Genomic DNA, 23,001 nt, shown 5'->3' on the forward strand with positions numbered 1-23,001 from the left:
GGGACAAAAAAGGCAATTTTCTAATCTTGTATTCAGGATTGAAATCCTGGACTATGATTCCTGGGCCTCAGTGTGCACATGGCTGTTCTAAAATGCTTGGGACAGCCTAGGAAGGGTTGGGTGGTCTGATTACAGCCGGAGGAGCCTGTGAGCAGCATGAGGGCCTTCCTTGCATGGGGACTGGGAGGATGGCACAAAAGAAAAATGAGTGACATCTGAGGTGTCCAGGACCCTAAGCTAAATCCTACCTTTTGAGAGATCACAGATCCTGTCTGTCATGTTTACCACCCATCCTTGGGATGGGGCCAAATAGACACTCAATAAACACAGTTGGCCCTTGGTGTCCATGAAGTTTGGCCACTTGTGGATTCCAACGAGTGAGGATTGAAAATATTCAGAAAAATAAGTTTCATCTATTCCAAATGCATACAGACTTTTTTTCTTGTCATCATTCCCTAATCAGTACAATGTGACACTTGTTTACCTAGCATTCACATTTGGTAATATAAATCACTTAGAGCAAAGTATATGGGAGGATTTATATATGATGAATATATATATGTGTGTGTGTGTGTGTGTGTGTGTGTGTGTGTGTGTGTGTGTGTGTGTAGATAGATGTATACACACATGTATATATATGTATGAGGATGTGTGTATATATATATATATATATATGTGCAAATATGATATCATTTTACATAAGGAACTTGAGCATCTGTGGGTTTTGTGACATCCCATTGGGTGTCCCAATCCACCTTAGGTACTGAGGGATGACTGGACTTCTTAATGCAGGGCAGATGTCACTGACTTCACAGCTTAGTCCTGGGGCAGGGGTGCCTGACTACAAGATGGGACGAGTCCTCAGGGCAGAGGCGCTCACCTATTTGATAATTTAAAGTTACAACACCAGTAGGGACAAGAATATTTAGGCACCAGGAAACTAAAGAGATTGATTGGCTTTCCCCTACCAGGTTAAAGCTGTGTGGTAATAGTTGCATTAGGCTGGTAAAAGATTCATCCAGAAAATTGTAAAGTTATAAAACATGTTTTCCAATCTAACTAAAACGGTGGACCTGTAGAAACATGCCCTGAAGAGACCCATCAGGGAATAGATAAGAATTTCGAGGAAACTTCAAGAAAGCAAGAATGTGTGAAGCAACTTAGAGACCCAATGTCCCCCAGGAGAAAATATCTGAGCCCATGAACTAGTTGTGTCACAGTTCTCTCAGGTCTAAATTCAAGATCTGTGGAAACCTTGTCAAGCTCACACTCGCTGAGCAAGCATTGGGGCTGAGGAGGTTGGAGCCTGGCAAAGAAGGCCTTCAAGCATCTGAGACAGGCGCCTGCTCTCTTCCCTTAGCCATGTGAATTGATTTCCAGAGAAACAAATTTCAGGATGTGTCTAACAGGAAAGGAGTTTAAATATCTTTTCAGTAAACATCAAACTTGTTTTGAGGAGTTGGGTTTCTTGGTCAATGCTCTGGCCCACTTGATTTAATTCTTCCTCCCTATGAGACAGGCTGTTTTGGTTTTACTCTTTTTAAAGTTTTTTTTTTTTTCCAGCTCTATTAAAAGTTTAAGATCGCCACTACAATCCATCAACCAAATCTGCTTTTGCTCTACTTTGTTCTCTGGAAAGTCTTTAAAGTTGCTCTGAGATCCAACTGAAAATCTTGTCTGAGATTATAGGCCAATTCAGCTAACCTGAGGTGATATTTTGTGTAATTAGTTAATCAGTTTAATTATATATATATTGAGTAGCTTCTATGTTCAAGGCTCTGGGGACATGCAAGTGGACTAAACAGACAAATCTGACACCATGGAGTTTCTCATCTTGCACAAAAGTCGAGATTGAGAAACAACAGGAGATTGAGCTCCTAACAATCAAGTCAAATTTTGGTTGATTTTTTAATAGTCACTAAACTAGGTTATAGGACATCTTGGCCATTGATAAATTCAGAGGATTTTGAGTTACTCAATTATATTTCTCTATCAGCGATATCCTGCACGAAGAACTTTAATGCACCAAGAACTTTAATGAATGTAGGCGCTATATTCAAATAAAAGAACATTTACTTTTAAAGGCTGAAGAACAGAATATTACTTCATAGGTTTGTTAAATTGCTCTTTGTTTGGTACAGACAGCAATCTTTTCTTTTGTCATTTTCTTTCCCACACAGTCTTCCTCAGATCACCTCAGCAACAAAATGACACACTCTCCAGTAACACAGAAAAATAAAAATAATTTTTAAGTTTGGAAAATAAAGTCTAGTCATTTTTCAGATTGATTTATTGTTTCACAGCAAGGTTTTGACCTAATAGCACTAGCTTGCCACAGCTTGAGAGGAAATAGAAAAGACAATTCTTACTCGTTGAAATGACAAAATGCTAAATTACAAATTGTCAGGGGAGAAAATTCAGGCAATTTAAATTTCCTGGCCATGTGTCTATAATTTATTTGAGGTCAGACTACTCTGAGCCTAGACAAATGTATTTTGTGGAGAAAAAAAAATTAGATTTTGAGTTTCACTACCCAATTTTAATGCTCAATTACATTTTTTAAAATAAAGAATTGTTGTTTTTGATTTTGAAATAATTGAGACCTATAAGAAAACCTGTAAGCTCTTTGAATTCCTTTCTCTTTTTCTGTTATTTTTGGTACTGGGAATTGAACCCAGGGGTCATTTACCATTGAGCTACATCCCCAGTCCTTTTTATTATTTTATTTTGAGAAAGGGTCTTGCTAAGTTGTTGAGGCTGGCTTGAACTTATGATTCTCCTGTCTCACTGGGATTACAGGTGTGTACCAGCATGACCAGCTCCCCTTTTTATCATCAAAATCTTTATGAGTTTTTCTACGTGGGAGAAATTCCATCAGTCTTTTAAAAAATCATTTATTTATCTATTTATTTATTTATGTTTTTGTTGCAGATGGACACAATACCTTTATTTTATTTATTTATTTTTATGCTGAGGATTGAATCCAGTGTCTCACATGTGCTAGGCAAGCGCTTCACCACTGAGCCACAACCCTAAGCCCCTCCATCACTCTTTTTACCTTCTAATATTCCTGTTGTCATTTATCTATGATTTTTTAAAAGTTACTGCTGAGACCTGGGGGCTGACAATACTACAGAAAGATATCTTAAAAAAAAACACCCTAATTTGGGCTGGGGTTTGTGGCTCAGTGGTAGAGCACTAGCACTCGCCTAGCATGTGTGAGGCACTGGGTTCTATCCTCAGTACTACATAAAAATAAATAAACAAAATAAAGGTATGTGTCCATCTACAACTAAAAAAATTTTTTTTAGAAACCTGATTTGAATTTCAAATAATATTTTAAACATTAACAGTTTCAAAGCACTCTTTAAATATATACAAAATATATATTTTTTTTCTGCATGAAACTAAGAATTCCTAATTCAGTGCTTACTCTGGAAGACTATTCCAAACAAAGAGATAAATACAACAGAAATAAGATAATACTTTAGGGGACAAAGAGAAAAAGAGCTCACAGAATGCTTACTGAGGTGAAAGGAAACAACCAAAGAGCTGCATTGTGAAGCTGGACTGACTGGATTCACATCCTGCTTCTACTAAGTATATAACCTCAGGCAAGTAACTTGACTTTTTCAGCCTCAGTTTTATTATCTCTAAAAGGGGATAATAATGACAGCCTACCTTACTGGAGTGTTGTCAGGGTTACATGGGATAATTTAAATACATGCAGAGCCTTAGGAATGTTCCCTTAGCAATCGAAGATGGTCTTTGTCTTGGGTGGTGAGGGGGATTGCCTGGAATGTGAATAAGATTATTCTTACTTTTCCAGCTAATGCTTTCAAACTGATTGATTTAATCTGGAGGCCTTCTAGATAGTTGGAGATGCAGCATTAAGAAGTTACCATAGTAAAGACATCAAGGTCCAGTTCAGGATCATAGTCGTGAACAAGTAGGCCCTGAGTTTGATTTCAAAGCACAAGTAAAGTGGATGAAAACTACGCATCTGGGGTGGGCAGAGAAGGAAAGAAAATGTAGCAAAAGCAGAAATTAAGAGCTAGATGTAAGATACTGAAAGAGGGAGGGTGAGTGTTCAGGCCCAAACTGTAGAACTAGCTGCAGACAGGGACAATGAGAAAATCATCATGACTTCTAGTGCACTATTAGGTTTTCTAACATCAAAATGAGACAGAAGCAGGTCACAGGTTCTCTCCTTGGTCTTTTCCCCAGTGTTGAACTCTTAAAAACATTTTTTTGTTTTGTTTTGTTTTTAAAGAACTCAGGTAAAAACAATGAAGAAAAAATAATCCTACATGCTTAGTAGTGATTCTTTTCCTGTAATATTGCTATTTCTGTATTTTTTTTTACAAGAATAGCAACATTTTGGTTGTTTAATTTAGATCATTGCATATTTTCATATATTCTTTTGTTCTTGTAATTTGATAATTTATGTTTTACGCCCTAAACCCTTAATAAACCCTTCTGCTTTTTCATACATTGTATTTCTTCCAAAAAGACTGAGGAGAAAGAAAAAAAATGCCTATGTAGTTGATGGATTTATCTGCTCTTGACAATAGTTAGAACAACTTTAATCTGCTTTCCTTAAATTTAGAAGTTGTTGATTGATTGACTTTTGAAAAGAACAGCCAGGAAGGTATGTTAAAACTTCATGGTTTGTCTTCAGAAGTTAGGATTTCGAGATTTATGAAAACTAGGTTAATAGTGTTTTTAAAAAGAGAATCAAGGCTTGCTCTAGAAACATTTTTGTCTTTCTAATAGCTTCTTGGTTAATTTTCTATGTTTATTAGGCTATGTTCAACAGTTGCTATTATTTTCTTCTTTGAACTTGCTGAAAAATAGGGAGAAAGCCTCAGTTTTCCCTGCTATGCCAGGTCTTTCCAGAAACAGAACTATTCTAACCTAAAGTTCCTCATTTCTTCCTTAAGGCAGGGGCTTCTAACCCTCCCCCTGTGGCTCTTTCCATTGTCCTACTAAGCACATATTTCTTTTCCAAAACCTGGCCAATTTCCAAGATCAAAATGTTATAAAAATCCCCCACTCCTTAAGCTATTTGTTTATATTTTGTATTCGTGAACCTGCCATTTGCCTATCTGTTGTTTCTGAAAAGCTGCATTGACCAGTAGAGATCAGAGGTTCCATTACTGCCAAACTGCTTTAACAGTCTCCTTGGAACCAAAAATCTGAGACAGGCAAAATGGAGACAAGAATCTATATGTGTTACCAGGTAGCATGTCTGTGTGTCTGTTGTGAAGGCTAGGATCTCCAGGGTCTTCATTATGTTAGGTTTTCAGGGCCTGGGGCAGTGTGCTTGATACCTGGTGCTGGAGACTGCCACTGTCCCAAGTGTCCACTACTACGTAACAACCACCCAGTGACAACCTTTTATTATTATTGTGATCACTCCTATTTCTGGGTAATGAGTTGGCTGAGCTGGCTGCTTCTCTCTAGGTTTCTCATACTGTGTGGTCAGTCAGTGATTGGGGCTACAGTCATCTCAAAGGCTCTCTAACCAACAGGTGAGATGGTTTAGTATAGGCTGTAGGTTGAGTCCTCATCAGGCACCATCAGCCTGAACATATTTATATGGCTCTCTGTGTGGCTGGAGCTTTCTTACAGTGCAGGCAGCTGTGCTTCCAGGGTGGGTGTCAGAGAGAGAGAGAGAGAGAGAGAGAGAGAGAGAATGTGAATATGAATGAATACAAACTAGGTAAAAGATGTGCGTCCTTTAATGATCTAGGTTTCAAGAAGTACATAGTATCATTTCTGCGGCATTCTATTTGTTAGAATCAAGTCACAAAGTCCAAGTTATCTTCAAGAGGAGGACATTTAGACACCACTCTTTAATAAGAGGAGTGTCAGATATTTGTGGACCTATCTTCAAAACACCATAGTCACTTATCAGCTGGAAGACCTCTCATTGCCTTTCCTGATCTGTGAGACAAAAACACTGAAGTGATTTACCTCATAGGTGAGGATTAAACAAAAGTAGTGCCTGATATTCAAAATGTGTTAGCTTAGACCATTATGGTGCAGAGTGCAGATGTGACCTGTTGCTGATGGTGACATCAGTGATGGTATAGTTCCAAGCAAATACAATCTGAGGAGGTTCCACCTTTCCTGACTCTACCTACTGGTGGCATTTGATAAATCCCAGGGTCTGTGGTTCTCATGCCTGCGGGAACAGTTACTATATATGGTCTGAATTCTTTGGTTCACCTCATTTTAGTGACAGTTTCCAGATATAGGTCAGTCCACTTAAACCTGGCCCCATTTATGGCAATTTATTTCATTATAGGATAAAGTAGTTAGACTCATGAGTAATAATTACTGTGTCTACAGTGCTTTTAACACCTCAGCCAAATAATCGTCACCTCACCCAGTGAGTAAGTTTGGATGAGCACCCTTCCCTCCTCCCGGATGAGGAAACCAGAACCTGGGTCGAGTTCTAAATGCTATCCTATAGCAAGAGGGCAGCTGGAATGAGAAATTGGGGATTCTGATTTTCTGGTCCCTTCTAGTGTGCTGAAATGATATATCCCATCCTTGTTAGTTACCCAATGCCAGTTAGAGTACTATATTGGCTGCATGCCACTGAATACACTATATTCCAACATGTATACGATTTTGTTTAAATGATCATTTATTTGCAACTCAGAGAATTGATCAGAGTCTTTATAATCTTCGCGGGATTAAGCAAGGTTAATAGATAATAAGAGCTTTGTAAGTGAAGGCATATAGGGTCGCTTAGCACTCTTTTTTCATGCAAATTAATATTTTCTTGGGCATCCAAACTTTTTTGTTTAGGAGAGGAATAAAAACACAGCGTTCCCATTCTGCCTGAGTTTGCCCCAGGTTGGCTTCTAGCTGTCAAACGCCCTATTGCTCCTACGATGTTGGTGAATCTGCGAGTAGATAGGGTAAAAAAGCAGGAGCCTTCTTTGGGGCCAGGCAGACGCCTCTGCTACCTTTTCCACTCAGCGTCCCACCTAGGCTCGCCCGGGGCAGGGGTCGGGCCGCAGTTCGGCGAGGCAGCGCGCGCTCACGGGGGGGCGCTGTGCAGCCTGCCCTCGCGGCCAGAGGTGAGTCGGCCAGGGGGCGGTGGTGGCTCTGGTCCTGCCTGCGCGCCGAGGGGCGAATCCCAGGCTGCGAGGTCGCCGCCCCCGCCCCTCGGCCGGCCCCTCCGCCGCTGGGAGAGGGGAGTGGCTGGCGCCTCCGCCGCAGCCCAGCACTCTGCAGCCAAGCGCACACTGGAGCGCGGCGCGGAGGCGGTGCGGGAGCGTGGGCGCTCAGACGACCGGCAGCAGCGCTCGGGACATCCTCGGCAGAACCGCGGCGACTGGAGCCCCTCAACCTTGGGCTGGGTCCGCGTCCCAGAGCACCTCCGAGGAGCTAGGACGACTGGAGGCGGAGTGGCGCCTGGCGAGCTAGCGCCCGGCGAGGTAGCGCGAGCGCTTTCCCTCTCCTCTGCCCTTCCCGCTCGACCTGGCCCCCGCGCCTTTGTGCCCACGGTCCCCGTGGCCCTCCTGCAGCCTGTGGGCGCGGGTCAGCGGGTTCTGCAGCTCTTTGGGGCTCTGCGGCTCTGCGGCCAGAACCTTGGCGGCTGGAGGTCGCAGAGCGGGGTCGTGATCCGCAGTGGCTTCGGGGGCGGCGGGAGAGGTGGGCTTGTAAACTAAGTTGCTCGTACTCCGCCCCGTCCTTTTCGTACCTGTGGGCAAAGTGGAATCCGGTTTCCTCCCTATCCACCCTCATTCCCTCCGGCCCACAGCTGTTTCCTGGCCTCAGCTTCTATGGAAAGACGCGATGGGGCTTCCTTTGGAAAGAAGAACAATGGGGCGTTCTGGGCAGTGGGGTTCAGGTGCGGTGTGCCCTGGCGGCGGCAGCGGGGGAGAAGGTACCCAGGACCCGAAGGGACTCCCTTCGCGTGCAGCTGCGCTCTCCTTTGTTCCGCCACAGCGGAGGGGGCTGCCCTGGGTCTCGTTTCCTGCCCAGGATGGGATTGATTCACAGTCCCAGAGAGGGAAGGGGAAGGGGGCGGGGCTGGAATGGAAACCAGACTGAGAACTGGAGCCCTGGAGGGTGCTGGGGCCGGGTAGAGGCTTGGGGAGGGGGTGATGAGAGTGAGTTGGAGAGAGTTAATTACAAACACAGCGTTTTGTCCAAGGGCCCTGTGGGTTTCTAGAGCCCATTTGTAGCGCTTTGTTCAGGCTGCGGGCCGAGCATTTGTTGTTGCAACAAGTTGTGTTTCCTTGAGTTCTAGGCACTCCCACTGTTAGTTTGCTGAAAGCAAATCTTAGTTAACAATGAAAGAAAGCTTTTAAAAAAAAGACTGAAAAAATTGCTCTGATGGTTTATATGTATTTATATCTGGGTCTGTGTGTATAGCTAGTGGATATTAGCTGGGATGGGTTAGAAGACAAATGTTGACAAAATAATTTTCTCCATTGATAATACATTATAGTTTATAACAGTTTTCTAAGAATGTTTTTGGGGACCGGACCACCAAAGAATTAGACATTGCTAAAAACAAATGGATCAGATTATGTAGCACTAAATTGAAGAACTCGTTTATAGTAGATCTTAAACACACAACACATACCATTTGAATCAGGGAGACATGGCTTTCAAATGGTCTATGCTTTCACTTTCCCCTGTGTGGACCATCTAGAATAAGAAAGAGAACACTTTGTATTGTGATGAATGGGATTTTTTTAAGAGGGGGAGGTGGAATTAAATGTAATATGTCAGGTATTTGTTAAGTGACCTGTACCTAGATTGGAATCAAGAATCCAAAACGATTGGCTGACCTCTGGAGGGAGCCCTGGGGATTGAACACTGGGTGCTCTTTGAATGGAGTATTCCAAGTAAAACTGTTTGGGGAGGAGTCTGACATTTGCTGGCATTCATGGATGGTGCCTATGGGATACTGGTGGAAGGATCCCAGAGGCTGACTGAGGGTTAGAATTACTGTGGGGATAACTTAGGAGACTTGCAGTTTTAGTAGTCTGGTTGCAGAAAGGGCTGGGAAATGGCCCAGTGCTGCCTCTGGCAAGCCAGAGGGTCTACCATTAAACTGCCACTTTGGCCATTCACTTTAAGATGAACCAAGTTGGAAAACCTATTAACCTTAGAAGGCAAATTAGGAACTTACTCTGGGGGAAAAAATGTTTCCTGCCCACTAAGTGGTAATGGAAAAGAGTTGTACCAGCTACTGCTGAGGATCTGTCTTTTTCATGGGGGATGTGGTCAGATTTTCAGGCCAGGCTGAAAAGCAGTGGGACTTGTCCTCAGGAGCCATTATGATGTGTGGTTAAAGTGGGATGGTGTCCAACCTCAAGCTGTTTGTCGTCATAACTAACACGCTGCCTGGCAAAACACTGTGTCATGGGCAGCCAACAGAGGGACTCTTTTTGTTGTTGTCTTACCATTCCTGACTTTTCATTTATGTTGTAAATTGTTCTATAAAATACAACACGATTGGATCACTCCCAAGAGATTTCTATACATTAACAAAATGAAAACATTAGAAGAGTAATCAGAACATTACTGCTGCTGGAGACTGGATGGGGGAATCCTTGAAAAGCTGTCCCAGTGGATGCCCGATTATGTGATAAGGCTGGCAGCAGACTGCACCCCCTTCTTGGATGAATCAACACTTTGTCAAACCTGGAGTTTAACACTGAAACTTCCCCCTGCTTGTTGCACATTTATTATGCAAAGCAAGGAGGCCTGTCTGCCATTTTCAGGGAGGGAGTGGGGGTGAGGTGGGTGGGTGGCATTTGGCTCAGAAGATCCTGAGCATCTTCAGCATGTGGTATTCAGACTTTTTTCATTTGTCCTCTTTTTGGTGAGACTCTCCTCTCCACCTCCATTCTACTATTTTCAATAGCTGGACATTTGGATTTTAATCAGGTAGGCAAATAAGGACTTTAGTTATCATCACTTAATGTTTCTTAGGTGCAATGAGTTTTCATACATCACTATATTAATCCTCAAAACAACTTGACAAAACAGGTATTATCTCCATTTCTCCTGAAGAAAGGTACAGTTGCCTGTCTTACACTCTACTTACAGTAGGTAACTAACTGGCAAGTGCTGGAAGTATTGAATTCTAATTCCAAAGTCCATACCCTTTATTTGCTGTGTATAGATCTTTTAATAATAGGAACAACAGCAATTTGATTATTTAGTTAATTGAGTTAAGATGGGGGACACGGCAACTCTTAAGGCTATATTGTTCAAAATCGATGTGTTATGCCCCATGTGAATAAGCTGTAAGTACAAGGAGCTTTATTTTTAGAAAGTTAGGCTGCCCATATTTAAAATAAGTTCTTTCCAAACATTTAAAATTGGTAGAAAGGAAGTAGGTCTTATATAGTACTCAAGCATTCTGTGCTGCTTGAAATCTGTTTTAGCCCTTTTTATCTTGCCATCTTTAATAGAACACTGCACTTTGCTCCTTAACTGAGAACCAGTGCCATAGTGTCTTTTTAGAAGAGAAATAAGGAGGGGAGGAATGTGCTATAAAGAGGAAGTGGGACATCAGAATTGGAAACACACGCAGCAGGCAGTGGATTTTCCCAGCACATGCCTTTTGCCCTGACAGTAGCCTTTTACAGACAACATTCTTCCTTAGGGAAGTGTCAAGGGTCTTTCTTTACAGTATCCTCTGAGATCATCAAGTTTCTGAACTCTGTGGGAACACACATTCCACATGATTTCTGTGCTCACAGGGGAAGTGAACTGGTTTGGGCGTCAGTATAAAAAGGGAATAGAAATGGCATTTCTCCTGGGGGTGGAATGGAGAGGGGTGCTGGGCAGGAGGTATAAGACCTTGATCAAGAGTGACTACCAAGGGCAGGAGCAGAATAGAGTTTACCATTTGGCATCGTGACTTGTTTTTGGATTTCTGAGAATGCTCCTGGGCAAGTGGAAAAGTCAATATTGGCTTTTTTTTTTGGTGTTTCTGAGATAAGAATTTGAAGACCGAAAGTTCTGCCTTGTTTAATGATTTCAAGCCAGGACACCATTTGGGGTCTTCCAGGGCTATGTTAGAGGTGACAGTGACTTTAGTCTCCTTCTGCCAATAAATATCCCTCCATTGGATATTTTAGAGGTTTGCCTTTTGAGGGGAGGCAGACACTTGGTCTGCTGAGTTCTTTCACAGGTGATCACCTTCCAGCCAAGCAGCTGAGAAGCGCCATCCATGGTAGAGGAAGAAAGATGCTCTGTAGCTTTGTGCTGTTCAGCCTTTTGTCAGCTGGCTTTTCAGTTTTCAGGACCTCCTTCTTCAATTCATATTTTATTAAGCCCAGGGCTGATGCAAGGCGATGTATTAGACACCTTTCAGAAGCGCTAAAGGAAATCCACCATGCCTTCAAGGACGGTGCTGCAGGGCCAATGGGTGTGCCTGGAGAGCGGATGCTGGTGAAATGAAGAAAATGACTGTGACAGCTGTGGTGGCCCCGGCAGGGCGACACATGCTGCCAAGGCAAAAGCTGCAGACAGACAGAGGCTAATGACTGGAAGGAAACTGAACACGAGTGCCAGCTCCTTCCCTGGCCTTGATTTTATTTCCATCAACCTGTGATGATGTGAAGAAGTTAAGGTCTAGGATCCTGAGGTCCAAAAAGTGGTGGTGTATCAAGTGCCATTCTGTGGGGAAGCGTTTAAATAACTGGCTGCATTGACACGTGGCGAGTCTTTGTCACTTCCCACTCTCTTCTCTCTACACCTGACAGCCTCCCTTCCTCATCCTGTGTTCAGTATGGCTGTTATCTCACTCACTTTCATGCATGTTTGCATTTTATCAGCCCTGCTGGACAAGCAAGGCTAAGTCCCCAAATTTATTCCTCATATTGTGTCATGCGATATTGATACTGCTCTTTGTGTGTGTGTGTGTGTGTGTGTGTGTGTGTGTGTGTGTGTGTGTGTGTTTCTGGGGATGGAACCCAGGACCTCATGCATGTGAGGTAAGCACTCTACCTACTGAGCTATATCCTCATCCCCTTGCTGCTGCTCTTTATGAAGTGCTGGGTGCGTGCTCCATGTCAGGCCTCACCCTGAGTGCCATTTAATCCTCATCAGTTGCCTCTAGAGGGTGTTACTTGTGGGTGAGGGATTTGATTCACTTGCCCTGGGATCAAGCTCCTCATGTGTTTTCAGAACAACACACTGCCACCAAAAAGTAGAGTATACTATGAAACGTTGGGCCACTTTTATGGAGTTGGTTTTAAAGAGCTAAGGGGAGTATCCACCTGAGAGGGAGCCTCCTTCCTTCCTGGCTTGTTTCCTTTGTCTCCTGGAGTCAGGGTTCCTGTGCATGTCCTTGGCTGTCCGTAGCTAGGGGAATGGGTTGAACTGTTTCTCACATTTCTCTTCCTCTTCTGGGTCTTGTGCTTGACTCCCCAGTTCTGTCATTCTCTTCCCCCAAATAAGGGAGACTTAGTGAAGGAAGATCCAGGCTGCTGGCCGGAGAGAGAGAGGAGCCAGTCCCTTTCTGGTGATCCTTCAGTCCCCCCCACTTCCAGTGTCTTCTGCATGCTGATTGTAGGGAGTTCATCTGATCTGGTCTTCAGTTGGCCTGTGAGTAGTGTGCTGCTGGACATCCAGCAGGAGCTCAGGGGCTAATGTGAGAACTGATTAGTGTGAGTGGCCTCTGTAGGATTGGGACTTAGGGGACTTTGGACAAGGTTTGGTTTGAAATGTATAGTCTCCCAAGACAGGCAGTTTTAGATATTATAGTCTGAAAGAAAGAGAAAATTGACATTCTTCCTTCACTTATCAAATAAACAACAACACTGAGCTGCTAAAAATACCAGGTGCTTGTCTTTCCTTGATATCCCAGAGGGGCCTAAGAGGAAACCAGATCTCTGCCTTGCAGGGACTTGAGTCCAGTCCTGTATGGACTATAGAGGCTCTGAGATTACACAGATGGCTTAATTTTGCTGTTAACATAGAAATGCAATTTAGTTTTTCAAGTATTTAAACTTGTTAAAAGAAGGAATTGGATGAGTGGATTTGATCAGTGCATGCTATACACATGTATGAAAATATCACCTTGGACCCCGTTAATATGTACAATTAATGTGTAGTAATAAGAAATGTTGGAGTAGGAACATAGCTCAGTGGTTAGAGCACCTGCCTAGCATGTGATGGGGGAAAAAAGAGTTTTTAGAAAAAGAGTTTTTAAACAATTTAATTGAGCAGATTATTATTATTTATTAATTTTGTTATAGTATATGTATGCATCATTTACATACTCCTTTCACTGGTTTTGTGAAGGCATTTTCAAGCACTGCAACCAAAAACATAAAAATAAATACACGTGTGTGTACACACACACACACACACACACATACACACACAAACTCCAAAGAACCTTGATTGCAAGATTTCTGCTGGCCCCACTTTGTTTTCCAGTGTACAACTGAGAGGGAACCTCCTTCCTTCCTGGCTTGTTAAATTGTATATTATTAGACCCTGCAGTGTTATTTGTAGTGCTCAGATTGCAAATATGCTTGGTTCCTAACTGATCATTTTTTCTCTTGAAAGTGCTTTAAAAGGATAACCTCTGTTGCATTCATTTTTGATCCGCTCCCTCACTGCCTTTTGGAATATCTTCATTTTCATGAACATTGATTGGGCTTTATGCCAATTTGCATGGCTACTGAGTTTTGCAGTCCTCATGTAATCTACTTACCAATTCTAATAAGGACCACAGTTTTGACTTACTCCTGATATGTTGAGTTCTCTAGGAAAAAACCTCACTTGCCTGAAATCTTCAGGTATGGAAAGGATTCATAAAAGTTTATCAACTCCCACATTGGTTCAGATTCAGGCTTATTTCTTTAGTATTCTATTGGGGCAGAGAAGCAGAGTTAGACTCTTTGATGTCAGCTTTATAAGAGTTCAGGGATATCTCTTGAACATCCATAATTGCGAGACTTCTTAAAAACCTCATGCATATATTTAAATTAATCTTGAATTGTTTATTTTTAATCCTTCGTCCTATGTATTTCACACCTTCTTTAAAGATAGAACTTGATTAAATTGGTGTTTTGATTTCAAATCCTCTAGTTCTAGAATGGTAGAATGTGAAGTTGTTAATTCCTCCATTGTCCTTGAGACTTGCTCAGGTTCAAAGATAACAGGGAAGGATCATCGGAGTTGACCACCAACTCTTCCGACTTCTCACTGCTTCCCCAAACCCTCCAAATCCAAGCTTAGTGTCTGTTTTTCTAGTAGTTTCTTTTTGACCAACTCCTCAGTTTTGCTAATAGCCTTCTCATCATCTTGAATATGGATTGCCATCATGAACATGGAGCCCCACCAACTGCATTTTCTGTGACCCTTACATCCATCCAGTCTGTCACTGTTTGTCTTGTCGTTCCCTTAAATATTTATATTCAAATCCTAAAGCCCTATCCTGGTTTCCATCTTTAAAAGACTGGGCTACTAGAGTGCAGCACTGCCCACAGTTGGTTGTTCCATGAGAAGTCAGTAGGTTAGAAAATCTAAAACCCATAGAGTTAGTAGGTGTTGGTGTGAAAAGGATTCTTTGGCCAAGTACATGTTGGAATTGCTGGGTTAAATGGTGTTTCAAGGTTAAATGGTGTTATTTATTTCAATAAATAACATTATACACCCATCAGAGTGAAATGGTTGGAATTTGTTTGCAGCATGTCTTCTCATGGTCTTTATCCATGACTGTGCAATATGAATTTCCAAGAGAGAGTTAAATTGTATTGGTATGCTCTATCTCATGTCACCACTGTCCACCTCTTTGGGGGGATCAATTTCTAGATAACATTACTATTGTCACTTCATTGTGTCATTTTATATCCCTTACTCTCTGACTTTCTGTGAGGATTTCCTATATGAGCCATGCTTGGTTCATTCTCAATTGTGTCTGATTTTTTTTTTTTTTTAACCTTGTTCTTCTGGATCTTTCCTTCACCCTGAAAGTCCCTTTCCACTTATCATGTGGACACTTTTTTTTTTGGATACCAGGGGAATGAATGCAGGGTTACTTAACAGTGGTAAGTGACAGAAGAGCAAGAACACCATGTGTGTTTGTGTGTGTGTGTGTGTGTGTGTGTGTGTGTGTGTGTATGCATGTGTATTTTCTTTTATGTTTTTGGTTACAGTGCTTGAAAATGCCTTCACAAAACCAGTTACTTAACAGTGAACCACATCCTCAGACTTTTTTTTTTTTTTTTTCACTTTGAGATGGTCCCATTAATTTCCTGAGGCTGGCCTTGAATTTGCCATCCTCCTGCCTCAGTCTCCTGAGGTGTGCACCATCTTTTTGTACCCAGTTTTATTCCCTTCTTCTTTCTTTGTTTCTCTAGACATAGTGTTCTTGCTCTTCTGAATTTACAGTGCTGTTTGACAAGTTAAAAAAAGAGAAAATATTTGAAACACAATAAAATACTGAAAATAACATTATATACCCATAGGAGTGAAATATTTGGAATTCACAAAAAATGCCATTTTCCATATTCATGACAATTGATGCATCTCCAGGCATGTTCCACTTTTTTTCCCCCGTAAACAGTTTAACTTGTTCTCAAGCTTGTTGCTTGTGCACCCCCCACCCCTACTTGTGTTATTGGAATTTCATTGCATTTAAATGGAAATTCAGGGAAAATTGATATCTTTATGGTTTCATAGCTTTTCATCTGCAAACTTGATAACCCTTACTTTATATTTAGGACTTTAATGTCCTTCAGTTAAATTTAATATGTAATTTTATGTGTCAAAGTCTTTTCACATCTTTTGTTATTTATGCCAAGGTGCTTTATGTTTTTTTTTTTTTTTTTGGTCTTTGTGAATGGATTTGGTTAGTATATTTCTAATTGGTGTTTCTGATGCACAAGAAAAGGATTGATTTTTGTATTTGTTCATAAATGGCTCTTGATTGATGAAGTTCACGTCTAAACATATATTTGTCATGGAAGCCTGAAGTCAGATGGCGTTTTAATAGAGCATGAAATAAACTTGTATTGGAAATGTCACAATTTAAATTATATTCAATATACTTATAGAAGTAAGGAAGGGCAACTTTTATTTTATTTTATTTCTTTTAGAGAGAGAGAGAGAGAATTTTAATATTTATTTTTTAGTTTTCGGCGGACACAACATCTTTGTTTGTATGTGGTGCTGAGGATCGAACCCGGGCCGCACGCATGCCAGGCGATCGCGCTACTGCTTGAGCCACATCCCCAGCCCAGGAAGGGCAACTTTTAGTTATTTAAATGCATTCATTGATTCATTCATGAAATATTTGGCCTCCTACCATAGCCTAATGTGCAATATTTAATGGTGATGTGGATGTGGTTTCTGCTTTCAAGAAGTGTAAGGGGAGAGAGACAGTACAGAGGTGAATGCACATCAGTATATTTTCATGAATTGGGAGAGATTCTCTGAAGGAAGAGGATGGGAGAAAAAGAGATGGGTAGAGGGGAATTTAGATTGGGCTATTGGGGGCGGCATGTTTGAGTAAATGTGCATTCATGCAGTTATCAGAAAGATGAGTTAGTGTTAGAGGGAGAGTTTGAAGGAAGAACCTTCCAGAGAGTGAAAAAGAGGACTCAGATCCCTGGCACTCTGTTCTTAAAGGTAAATTGATGGGAACTTTAGCAATCAATGACTCAGATCAAGTTATTACTTCTCAGTAAATCATCAGATTGGTGTATTTAATAGTATTTGAATTATGCAACATGGAGATATTTCTTTTTGCTCGGTATACCCTCCTCCCCGAAATGAAACTGCTGAAATAAGAGAGAATGATCCTATGATGTGGCTTGAACACAGGATTTACAAAATACCATCTCCTCTTGAATACAGACAGTTTCCTTTGACTATGGGGTTTTTTACTTTTTTTTTTTTTTTTAAATACTAGATATTGAATCCAGGGGTGATTTACCACTTACCTACATTCCCTACCCTTTTTATTTTTTATATGGAGACAGGTCTTGTAAAGTTTATTAGGGCCTTGATAAGTTACTGAGGCTATCCTTGAATTTGTGATTTTCCTGCCTCAGCCTCCTGAGTCACTGGAATTACAGGTGTGTACCATTATGCCTAGCTGTTTTTTGACTTTCTGCGGCGTGAAAGCAGTAAGTATTCAGCAGAAACTACTTCGGATCTTGGATTTTGCTTGTTCCTAGGCTGACCATTTGTGGCACATTACTTTGTCCAGATGCTGGGCAATGGCAGTGTATCTCCGCTCCCATTCAGCCATGGGATCTCCAAGATTAACAATCGGTGCTCCACCCGGGCCTGAGTTGCTAAGCTACAAGGTTCTGTAGGTTAGATGTATTCAATGCATATTTTACATTTATGATGGTTTATCAGGATGTAATCTGTTATAAGTTGAGGAGCACCTGCACTCCCTCTGCCATTGCCACTGTGTACTAGTGTCTGTTGGACATTTGAGCATCCTGCTCAGCACCTTCCTCCTGGGCTTGGCACTAATGGATTGCGGAGGCCAATCTGCCTTTCCTAGAAGAAGTCTTGCTTGGGCAGGCCCACCAATGGCTCTTCCAGTCTCTCATTTCTCCCCTTTTCTTCCCTTCCACCCATTAAACTCTCAGCGAGGGCTGGCTTGACTTCAGGGTGGGTGAGTGGGAGGGAACATGTGTTACACACTCCCTGTCCCACCTGGAAGTCCTGCTATTCTTGGTCATCAAGGCTTTGCATCCACTGAGATGAGCCCTCTTCAGTGAGAAGCAGTGGTTATGGGCTAGACACTGGATTAAGTATTGTTTTTTTTTTTTTTTGTACCTGGGATTGAGCCCAGGGATGCTTAACCATTGAACCACTTCTCCAGACCTTTTTTGTATTTTATTTAGAGACAGTCTCACTCAGTTGCTTAGGGCCAGACCTTACTGAGTTGCTGAGACTGGCTTTGAACTCTAGATCCTCCCGTTTCGACCTCTTGAGTCTCTGGATTACAGGTGTGCACCCCTGTGCCTGGCAAAGTATAAGTTTTGAAACTTGACTTTTCCGCCAGTGTTAATAACCTGCGTCCTTGGGCTTATGGCTTATTCTGTGCCTGCTTCCATTTCTTTGTTTGCAAAATGTGGGTAATGATAGAACCTTCTTTGGGTTGTAGTAAGGATTAAATGAGCCAACGTATGTGTAGTCCCTGGACTGATGCCTGCACAGCACAAGCACTCAGCTTAGACTGAGCAGTCTTTCCTGAGAGTGAATTCCCTTTCCTCCAACCAGATGTCGCATCTTCCTGAATCCAAGCAGTGCATGTAGTAGTTTATGACTGATGTGGGATTCCAGCTTCTCCTTTGACAAATGGGTAGGAAGAAAGGTGGCAAAAAAAAAAAAAAAAAGATCAAAGTATTAACTATGGTTGTACTAGGGTAGTAGATTGAGGTGACTTTTACCGTTGCTGTCCCTCTGATCATTAATAATCTGGTTATCTTACTTCTGTGCTTATAATACTGTAATAAAACCCTGTGAAACCCTGACTCACAGCTGCTCATGTGGTTTGATAAAGGAGGGCGGAGCAGATGTGAAACCTGGGGTCCAGCTCTAATGGCCTTCACAGGTGGGATACTCTCCGCTTTATGCTTGTAGGTGCAGAAACGCAACAGTATCAGCACATCTTTAGAAGGATCCCCACAAGTCAGAAAATGAGGATGTTGTTCCTTGTGGAACCTTCTTTGAACGTTGCTTTTGTTGCTTTTTGTTTCTGCTGTGTTCCCCTGATGGGCCTCTGACCATCTGTTACTTCTTCTTTGGGTCTCCGCTTACTCCACCCCTTTGAACATTGCTCCGTTTAGTCCCCCGTCGTCTGGCTGACATGATGCACACATTTCTTCCATACAGAATAAAGAGTAGGAGATTTCTTCACTTGCTGTCGTGGGAAACTGACGTACACATTAAATTTGATTTCTTCCTGTTTCATGGTCAGTAGATAACTTTTCAGCCCTTAAAATCTAACTTGCTTTTAATGGACTTACACCTCGAATTAATTAATTTACAAACTAACTAATGAACTCTGGGGGATCTGTGGCCTTCTCAAAGCCCCAGGCATTGGGGGAACAGGGAGGCTGAAGAAGAGGGAAGGTTGAGAGGCTGCTGCCTTTGAACTTTCCCCCTTGGCCTGTTTTGCCTAGGGTTGTCTGTGTTGCTGCCATCTTGGTGTGTGTCAGGAGTTTGAAACTTTTCCAAACTGGAAGAACAGAACTCTGGAATATTACCAGAATACATTTCTACAAAGAAACCATGTCAGATTTGACCAATTTCCTCAAAAGCTCATTGATTCTAATGATGTCCATGATAAGTTCAGTGAGCATTCTGGCTTTCCTTTCATGCTCCCTTCTTTATAACGGAGGGGAGAAATGGGCTTTCCTGCAGCTTGTTTGTTTACAGGAATTTATTCTTGAGCAGCGGCATTCTATAAGTATCGCAGTATTATCCTGACATAGAATTCAAAGAAGATGTGTGGGTTGCACTAGTGTTGCTTGGAGTCAGCGGAAGAGCTGTTTGAGAAATATTGCTAATTTCAGGAAGATTGCACAGTTGAGAGCATTTAGATAAATGAAAGGAGGTACTCTCTTCCCGTGTGTTATACCATAATTTTATGATTTTTTTAAATCTCTAACTCCCAATGCCCAATTTGAATGTAACAGACGTATTTATGATAGTTCTCTCTCTGCTTTAAGGAAGTCTGGTGTACTTGCAGTAAAATTTGAATTTATAGGATGGGCATAATTGGAATAGTACCTTTCAAAAGTATGTGTCCCAGGAATCCTTTAAATTGGAAACAGTGTGTACCCCTCTTGAGGGCAGCAGTTGGAGGAGGGTCTGTATGTGTTGCTCACTGGGTTTTGTTGAGGACCTGCAGAGGTGCTGGTGAGAACCTCCTGGACTCTAGGATGTGATACGTGACACCCCTCCACTCTGGTCAGACAAGATGCCCCTTCCTTACCCCTGTCAGGGTGTCAGGCATCTGATGTGGTCTGCTTCACCTTCTCTCTGGTTTAGCTTCCAGCTTTACAATTGTTCTCTTGGCAGCAGCTTGTGCATGGTGATCTTTTCCTGTGAGAACAGTTTATAACCGCGGCAGATGTTGGGAGCCCAGTTCTGCAGTTGTGCAGCTGTTTCTGTGTCCAGTTGGAGTTCTTGAAATAATTAGTCAATTTTGAGGCTCTCATGCTGAGAGCTCCAAGTATAATAGGATTTAGGGGGAACCTTTTTTAATGGGCACTTGTATTGATACTGCAACAGATGCAGCAGGAGGCGGGGCAGCAGCTGAAAGGACACAGGACTTCCCTAGTTGTCCCGAAACCAAGCCACTCAGAGAGTACAAGATTACTAGAATGCTCTTTTGGATATTTTGCATTAGAGAATAATTTTAAGAACTTTATAAAAGGTTTGGAAAATGGAATTGAAAAGGCATTCATGAATCTGTTCTCTTAAAATATAGTCATTTCTGAATAATCCTTTCCAAGCTTTCTGTCTGCACGTTTTAAAATGTGGTTGTAATCATAGAGAACATTTTCCATAATGCTGTATAGTTTTTAAAAATGTTTTACTTGAAATTGTACATATTTGTGGGGTACAGAGTGATGTTTCAATGCGTATGATATTTGTACACAGGGTAACGATCAGATCCTCACCTCAAACATTTGTCCTGTGTTTATGTTGGGAAGACCGCCTGAGTTTTGAAATGCATTTCATAGTTGTATATTTTTCCACTGAGCACATGATTTCTGAAACATCCCTTTCTTACTGGGCATTTGGATTGCTTCTGCCACTTTGCTGTTGTAAATAATCTGTGGATGAATCTTTTGGAACTTATAACCTTTTCCATATTGGGTGATTTTCTGTCAGTAGATATTGAGAGTGGGATGATGGGGTTAAAGGTGGTTATGGAGATTCTGCACCCCTCTTTACTCATGGGGTGGATGGCCTGAGTGGATTGGGATGCAGGGGAGTTGGAGTGTGGGACATGGCCCAAGTTTTTGGCTTGTGAGATATTGGCAGTGGTTGGTATGGATAGGTCTGCAGGTGAGGAGGTCACTTTGGGATATGGAGCCTCCAGGCGGTGAGGGAGATATGGAGCTTGGGGAGAAGCCCAGGCCTTGGGTCTAGGTCAAGGTTTTGTGGGCCTTCAGGGGTGACTGAAGCTGTACATGCTGTTAGGATCACTTAGTAGAGTGAGAAGAGACAGGGGATGATAGAACCTGGGGGAGCATTGATTTGTGAGAAGAAGGGGAGGGAGAAGTCATGAAGGAAAGTAGGGACTAGCCAGAGCGGCAAGTGGACGACCAGGTGTAAATGGCCACATAGAAGCCAGGTGGGCTAGAATTTAAAAGAGGGAGCCTAATGGGCAACAGACAGGTGGTGACGTTTATTAGAGATGGTCTAGTGGCATGTGCTGAGTGACAGGAGCCCAGGACGGATGGCAGCTGTCAGTGGAAGGCTGTGGATGAAGAGGCTGGTAGGCACTTTGGTGTGTGAGGTGACTGGGGCTGCCATAACTGGATCCACGGACTGAGCAGCTTCAAGAGCAGTGATCTGTTTTCTCACACTCCGGAGGCTAGACGTTCAAGACCAAGGTCTCAGCAGGATTGGTTTCTTCTGAGACCTCTGGTTCAGGGTGCTGATGGCTGCCTTCGTGCAGTGTCCTCTCGTGGCCACCCCATGGTTTGTCTGTCTGTGTCCTACTCTCCTCTTATAAGGGTCCATTCGAATCACCCCAATTTTAACTAAGTTAGACTTCACAGGGCCTGTCTCAAAGATAGTGTATTTTTGAGGTAGTGTAGTGAGGGCTTCAACTATGAACCTTAAAGGGGACACAGTCCAGTGACCCACTAGTCTCCCTCTTTGCCCCATGCCCATCCGTCCCTCACCACACCCTGACACTCTACCCCCTGGGCGTTGGTGGCCTGTGTTCTGCATCTCTGCCTGGTCTCTTTGAGTCCTGGTTTGGTAGGACCAGGGCCTTGGGCTCTTCGTGGAATCAAGTTCATCTGTCTGTTCAGCTCCCCTCAATCATAACTCGGTCTCCTGAAGCTCCGTATTTGCTCTTCCAGTCATAACATTTGCGTCAGATGGGTTCTGTACAGTTTTATTTGAGGATGTGGATAAAACCACGTGTAGTCCTTCCCTTAGGGTTGCTCTTATTACGTCTGTCAGCTCATGGTTGAATCCAAACAAAACAAAGTAAAACAAAACATAGTGGGACATTGATTTAGGTCAAGGTTCAATAAAAATTTATGTTTCAGTATACCTTATATTTTATAAATAAATGTTTTTCTCCCCAGAATTTGGTTTTGGGTTCACTTTCGTTTAAGACCTACTTTGGTTAAAATAAAACTTAGTAGGTAAATATCCAAATAGAGTCTGGGGGCAGAATTATTTCAACAGGTCTGGTATCACTGCCTTTTCCCCAGATGTGTATTTACTGAATTAAAGCTACACGGAGTTTAAGATTATCGCCTTTGAAGCTGTGCAAGGAAACTTTACATGCTTGATATTGATGAAGGGGTCAGGGTTGACTTTTGAGTATATGTTAAACTGTGTTTAGTTGTTTTGGGTTTCTGGTATGTATATGTTTACCTGATTTTGGTTGTTTTGGGGTTTCTGGTATATATGTGTGTCTTAGTCCGTTTTCTGTTGCTATAACAGAATACCTGAGACTAGGTAACTCATTCCCAAAAAGGCCTGTTAATTTAGCTCATGGTACTGGAAGTTTAAAGGCCTGACATCAATATCTACTCAGCTTCTGGTGATGACTTCGTGGAAGAAAGTGAAGGCATTTGGGCACATGTGGAAGAGAGAGGGCACAAAGGAGCTCTCCTGCCTTATAACAGCTTGCTCTGGAGAGAATGAATCTATTCTCTTGAGAACTAATTGATGTGAAAGACATTAATCCCTCTCATGACCTAATCACCTTAAAGGCACACCTCTCAATATTGTTATATGGAGGATTTAAGCTTTAATATGAGTTTT

General features: G+C 42.2%; 1 protein-coding gene across 3 annotated transcripts in view; it reads left to right on the top strand.

Annotated features, from left to right (window-relative positions):
- The first annotated feature begins 7,141 nt into the window (after positions 1–7,141).
- The window catches only part of Myo1b (myosin IB), a 168,438-nt gene continuing 152,578 nt past the window's right edge, over positions 7,142–23,001 (top strand). For 2 of the 3 annotated variants that reach the window (XM_078017761.1, XM_040294619.2), the window contains exon 1: positions 7,142–7,457. The gene's annotated coding sequence lies outside the window, so the exon portion shown is untranslated. The remainder of the gene's footprint in view (positions 7,458–23,001) is intronic. The other variant, XM_078017760.1, reaches the window with a different exon arrangement.

This window comes from Ictidomys tridecemlineatus, chromosome 7, assembly GCF_052094955.1.
Source record: "Ictidomys tridecemlineatus isolate mIctTri1 chromosome 7, mIctTri1.hap1, whole genome shotgun sequence".
Taxonomy (NCBI): Eukaryota; Metazoa; Chordata; class Mammalia; order Rodentia; family Sciuridae; genus Ictidomys; species Ictidomys tridecemlineatus.